The following is a 6,546-nucleotide window of genomic DNA, read 5'->3' as shown; positions in this document are numbered from 1 at the left end:
CTCTGAGGATATGGCATTTTAGGCCTGTACTCAGGAGATTTTGGCAATGTAGGAAAAGTGTCAAGAGAATTTGGGAATGGGTTGTTTGCACGCTTTAGAGGAACGTGCTCTACTTCTTCCTTCTTCTCCTCTGGAGCTTCTTTTTCAACTGGTTCCTTATTAACTTGTGCTTCCCTACTTGCCACTTGTCCACTTATCAAGGTGATAACCTTGCATTTCTCTCTTGGATTCACCACTGTATCACTAGGAAACGCACTTGGAGGCATCTCAGGTATTTGCTTGCTCAACTGGCCTACCTGTACCTCCAAGTTTCTGAGGGAAGCTCTAGTTTTCTGCATAAAACGACTCATTACTGTTTCCATATCAGTGTTCTCCTGGGGCTGAGAATTTTTCTGCTGAGGTGGTTGTTGATGATGAGACTGAAACTGGCGGTTATTATGATTATTCTGCTGAAAACTGTCCTGAGAATTATTGTTAGAATTCTATGATCGCTGAGGTTGCTCTCTCCACCCAAAATTTGGGTGGTTTCTCCACCCCTGATTATATATAGGTCTTAGAGTATGGATCATTATTGGGATTTCTAGGAGTATTCCCCATGTAATTGACCTGTTCAGAAGAAAATTGAGTATAATCATAATTCTCATTTTGCATAAAATTACCTATCATGTCATAAGGGACCTCTTGAGGTGCATTCTGAGTGTTGACAGCTAAAACCTGCATCCTACTCAATTGTTGAGAAATTAAACTCATCTGCTGACTTAAAGTTTTATTATGAGCAAGGATAGCATCAAGAGCTTCTACTTCCATAACACCTTTCTTTTGAGGGGCCTCAGAGTTCACAGGATTTCTGTTTGATAAATATAAATATTAGTTGCTAGCAACCAATTCAATAAGCTCAGTAGTTTACTCCGGTGTCTTCTTCATGTGTAATGAACCACCTGCAGAATTATCTAAGCACATCTTGGACATTTCACCCAAGCCTTGACAAAAGATATCTAGTTGGCTCCATTTAGAGAACATGTCCGGAGGGTATTGCCTAATCAGCAACTTGTACCTCTCCCAAGCTTCATAGATGGTCTCACCATCCTTCTGTCTATAGGTCTGAACCTCCACCCTAAGCTTAGTCAGCTTCTTTGGTGGAAAAAAATTAGTAAGAAATCCAGTGACAACCCTTTTTCAAGTATCCAGACTCTCCTTGGATTGAGAATTTAACCACAACTTTGCTCTATCCTTCAAAGCAAATGGAAAGAGCATGAGTTTGTACACATCTGGGTTCATTCTATTTGTCTTCACAGTATCACAAATCTGTAAAAAATTAGAAATAAATTGATTTTGGTCTTCTTGGGGAAGACCATGATACTGACAGTTTTGTTGCACCAAAGTGACTAGTTGTGGCTTCAGCTCAAAGTTGTTTGCAGCTATGGGAGGTACCACAATGCTTTTTCCATAAAGATCTGCATTAGGAGCAGTGTATGAGAAGCACTCTCCTAGGTTGTTCATTCCCATTCAGATTTGCCATATTGGCATTAACGGCATTATTATGATCCATGTTGGACTCTGCAGCTTTGTAAAGTCTTGTTTATTGTAAACGCCGCCTAAACGTTCTTTCGGGTTTATGATCAAAGTCTAAAAGCGGTTCTTTATCCCTGTTCCTTCTCATAAACAGACAGAAGACAAAAAAATGGAAATCTCTACGTTAGAGTGCAGAGAATTCCCAGTGAGATAACCTGTGTAAAAGAAATAAAATAAAACAACTAAATAAAAAAAATTAAAACTTTCGAAATATTTTTTATAAAAAAATATAGATAGGTAAATTAAAACAAAATTATTAGGTGACACCAAACTTAATTTCAGAAATTAAAAAATAATTGAGCAAAATTTTAAGAGTTAAAGCTGAAATTTAAATTAGACTAATAAAAATAGAAAAATAAAAAAATAAATAAATAAATAAAGAAGGAAAAGGAAAATGAAATAAGATAAAATAAATAAAAAAAGATGAAAGAAGGTTTGAAAAAAATAAAAAAGAATGGATCAAATAAAACTAATAAAATAAAAAAAATAATGAAAGAAACAAAACGAAAGTGAAACAAAAAATTAAAAAGAAAACGAAGGTAAAAGGAAATAAAAAGGAAACGGGGGTTGGGGGGAGGGAACGAGAAGAAAGGAAAGGAAAAAAATAAAGAAAAAGAAAAATAAAAAAAAATGAAAATGAATAATAATAAAAAAAATTTATTAAAGTAAAAATTATCTAATCTAAGCAGTCAAATAACTAGTAGTTGTCAATCACAGTCAATCCCTGGTAATGACGCTAAAAATTTGGTACGGGATTTATAACCCACAAATTAATTGGCAAATGCACCGAGTCGTACTAAGTAATACCTCAGATGAGTGAAGGTCGATCCCACAAAGATTAATGGATTAAGCAACAATGGTCAAATGATTTACTTAGTAATACAAACAGAAAAGAGTGTTGAGAGAGTTCAAAAGCAATAACAGTAAATTCAGAATATCAGAAAGCAAATAGTAAACAAGATGTGAATAATATATAGAGAAACAGTAAAGGCTTCAGAGTTATCTATTTTCTGAATTGATTTTTCTTACTAACTATTTTAATCATGTAAGATTTAATTCATGGCAAACTATATGTGACTAAACCCTAATTCCTTAAACCTTTTTAATTTTCTCTAAAATTCATTAACCGCCAATTCTTTGGTCACTTAATTCCAATTAGAGGGTGAAGTTCAATTCTAGTTTATATGCTACAGAAATCCTAATTACCCAAATATAAGAGGATTATATGTCACGTATCCCGTTAAGTCTAGATAATTAGAAATTTAGAAGAATATATTTTCAAGCTGTTGCTCAAGTAAAGAGCTTTTCCAAGTTATACAAGAACTCGGTTAGAACAAGGGTCATACTTCCGCTCCACCCAAATTCATAAGATAAAGAACAAAAACAATTCTTGAAATATAAATCAGTACATGAATTAAAATAGAAAAATAATAGTATCAATCCATACAATAGACAGAGCTCCTAACCTTAAAGTGGATGTTTAGTGGCTCATGGTTCAGAGAGAAAAACTAGGATTCGTAAAAACTGTAAATTGTGGAATTAGATAGAAGGGAAGAGAAGAGCCTGAAAGGCTGATTCTTTTCCCTTTTATATCTAATCCTAATTAATGTAAAATATATTTCCTAAAACTAAAATAATATCTTTTCCTATTTAAAAATAATATACAAATTCAATCAAAATAAATTTAGCTTCATTCGCAGCTTTGTATGAATGCCTGGGTACCACTTGCATATTGAGGGTCCACACTGAACTTGGAAAACTTCAAGTTCAGCATGGGATGGGCAGGGACTTTCTTATTGAGTTCCATTGAATCCACGCTGAACTTGGAAAGATTCCAAGTTCAGCGTGGGATGGTACATGGATCTCCTTAGTGCGTGGATTTCACGCTGAACTTGGAAAATTCTAAATTCAGCGTGGACAAGGCCGAATTGTAGGATGGAGGGTTAGTGCTCCACGTTGAACTTGGAAAATTCCAAGTTCAGCGTGGAGTGAACATCAGCAATTCTTCATTTTTTTCATTCTCTAGCCTTGGCTTAAGCTCTATGAAAATCATCCAAAATGCTACCTGAAATAAACAAAATTGCACACGACTTAAAGTAGCATTTATAGTGGCTAAAATATATTAAATCTTGATTAAACTTAGTAATTTAAGTGCAAATTCACAAGGAAAAGATAGATAAGATGCTCACGCATCACCTGAATTTTTAAAAAATAATATACAAACAAGATTATGTTACCACAATCTAAATTTTCCTTATTCCACAACCATTTCAGCCATATATTTTAAGAACAGATCAAAATGCAACAATTTTAAAACACTATGCACAGTAATTTGACACTAAACCCAAAACTATTAAATATAGTAAAACATATACCACATAGGGACAAGATTATGATTTTTTCTCCTTAAAATATTAAAATAATAAAAATCTCATATAGATCTATTTCAAGAATTACTATAATGGGTTTAAGATACTAATGTAGGGCACCCTAAAATGAATTAGTTGCAACAATGAAAACATTGTAAATGAATAGTCAAGAAACACCAGTAAAACAATTATACTATAAAAAATTGACAAAGTAAACAGACTTAGATTTCTGTTTTGTTTCTTTCTCTTCAATTTTAGGTTCATCAGCATTTAATTTCTTACTTATTTCAGCAACTCGGGCTACCGCTAACTCTATTGAAGACTTCATGGTGGCGGCTTTATTGACAGCCTACTGTGCAGTCATGGTTTGTTGCATAAGCAGAGCTTGCTGAAATTACATCTGTTGCATTGCCACAGCTTGTTGCATCATCAAAGGAAGAGATGATGAAGCAAGGAAAGAATTCACAACAGATAGTTTTTACGGAAGAGATTTTGCCATTTCAACATTCAAAGACCGGCCACTGACATCTATGTTATTTAATGCCAGAACAGCAGTTGCCTCTTTAGGTTTTGAATATTATATATAATCAAAATGCTTTGAATAAGCAATTGTGCATTCAACAACTATGCCACATAAACTAAAGAGTTGTTTTAGCTATTCAATAGTGAAAAGTGGACTCAAATTGCTTACTTGGAGAGTTTTCTTCAATACATCATCCTTACCAGCTTTTTTAGGTGAGCTTGATTAGGTTACCATAGATGATAAGAATAGAACAAGAAATACTTAAACAGAAAACAAGACCAACATAAAAACTATAACTACCGAACATGACAAAAAGTCACCAACAGAGAGCACTTTATGTATAAGAGCTCTATAATACCAAACATAGCAACAAAATTAACACGCCACAACATACTAGTGGAATCTTTTACTAACTGAGCTTGCACCTGAGCTACATGGGCTTGAAGTGCTTGAGCAGCGACTATTGCCTTTGTAGCAGCCATTGCAGTAGCAGACAGAGCCATATGAGCTTAGCTAAGTGTTCCCATTAAGGTCGTTGCAGCTAATGCAGTCATTAGCAAATTATGAGGTGGGTGATTCAACTTACAATCGACTTTTATACATCGCCCATTAAGATAATCACGATAATTTTTTTCTAATGAGGCCCCAATTCTAGGAAAAATAGCACCCCTAGAAGTTCCAGCAACAATCCCTCAAATTAATGCTTAAATTTTTTATTTTGTCAAAATTAACAACTAATATAAAATCACAGAAATCAAACCAAATTGCATTAATTACAAAAATCACAACAATGCTATAATAATTAAAATAACAAAGAGGATGTTACTGGAAGGGAGAAGTTGACGACAGTGATGAAAAACGAGCTCTTTGGAACGAGAAAGACAGCGACGCTCTCTGACCCGACGACGTTCTACTCGACTGGGTGAGGCGCACGCGAATGCTACGGTGACCTTGGCAGGGCACCGTGGAGGAAGCTTCTTCGTCTTCTTTACCAGAGAGAAGAGACGAGTTTGAAGGTAAGAGAGGGAGTTGGGTGAGAAACCCAGAATAACAAAGAACAAGTGATTTTTTTTGTTATTTTTTAGATTTGCTTATTTTTCTTGGTATGAATGATTGATTAGAGTTCATGGAAGATGTCAATCAAATTGAAATAATCTCTTTTAGTATAGATAAATAATTAAATATATTTTTGTTTTTATTTTTAAATTATTTAAATTTTGACACAGTAAAATTAAATAATTTGATTAATTTAAAAGGTAATTTTTGTCTAACATAAAAAATGATATTTAAGTCTTATAAAAATTTAACTAAAAAATATTTTTTTTATTTTTATTAAATTATAAGAGTGTTTTAGTAAAAGTGGTGATATAATATATATTTTTTTAAAAAAAATTAGATGCTAATGTGGAAAATAAATTTCATATGACTTATTATTATTTGTCCATATTTTAAACGTATCAGTACGTATGAATTTATCATTGCATTCAAGCAAACATATAATTATTATTCATTAACTCCTTTTTTTTATACAATTTTATCAACTATTTATCATTATCATCACCATTTTTTTTCTTTATCATCCCAGCTCCGATCCGCCCTATATCTAAATCCCCATAACCCCATTATTCCACCCTCACCGCCACCACACAATCACCCATCAAACATATTTAGCTCACTGTACCTCTCAAAATTTTCACCACCACAAAATTTTAAAGTTTAAGAAAAAATGTAGATTCAACAAAAGAATCTGAAACACTGGTAAATGCAAGAAGGTGATAACAGTGAGCGAAATAGTGGAGGGAGCAGAGATGATTGTAGTGGCAGCGAATGGCGGTGAAGTTAGAGGAGGAGTTGATGGTTGCAGCGAGTGGTTGACGAGGCTCACATTGTTCCAACGGCAAAATGTGAATGAGACAGGTGCAATGGCATGACATCACATATAATAGAGGAGACAAAGGAACAAACAATGAAGATGAATGATGATAAGGGCTAAAATTTAAAAGAAAAAGAGTATATATTTAAATAAATACCTAAAAATTTTTAGTCCGTCAAAAAAGAATTTATTTATTAATTTTTTAATTT

This window comes from Arachis duranensis, chromosome 7, assembly GCF_000817695.3.
Source record: "Arachis duranensis cultivar V14167 chromosome 7, aradu.V14167.gnm2.J7QH, whole genome shotgun sequence".
Taxonomy (NCBI): domain Eukaryota; kingdom Viridiplantae; phylum Streptophyta; class Magnoliopsida; order Fabales; family Fabaceae; genus Arachis; species Arachis duranensis.
Note: the sequence above shows the minus strand (reverse complement) of the source record.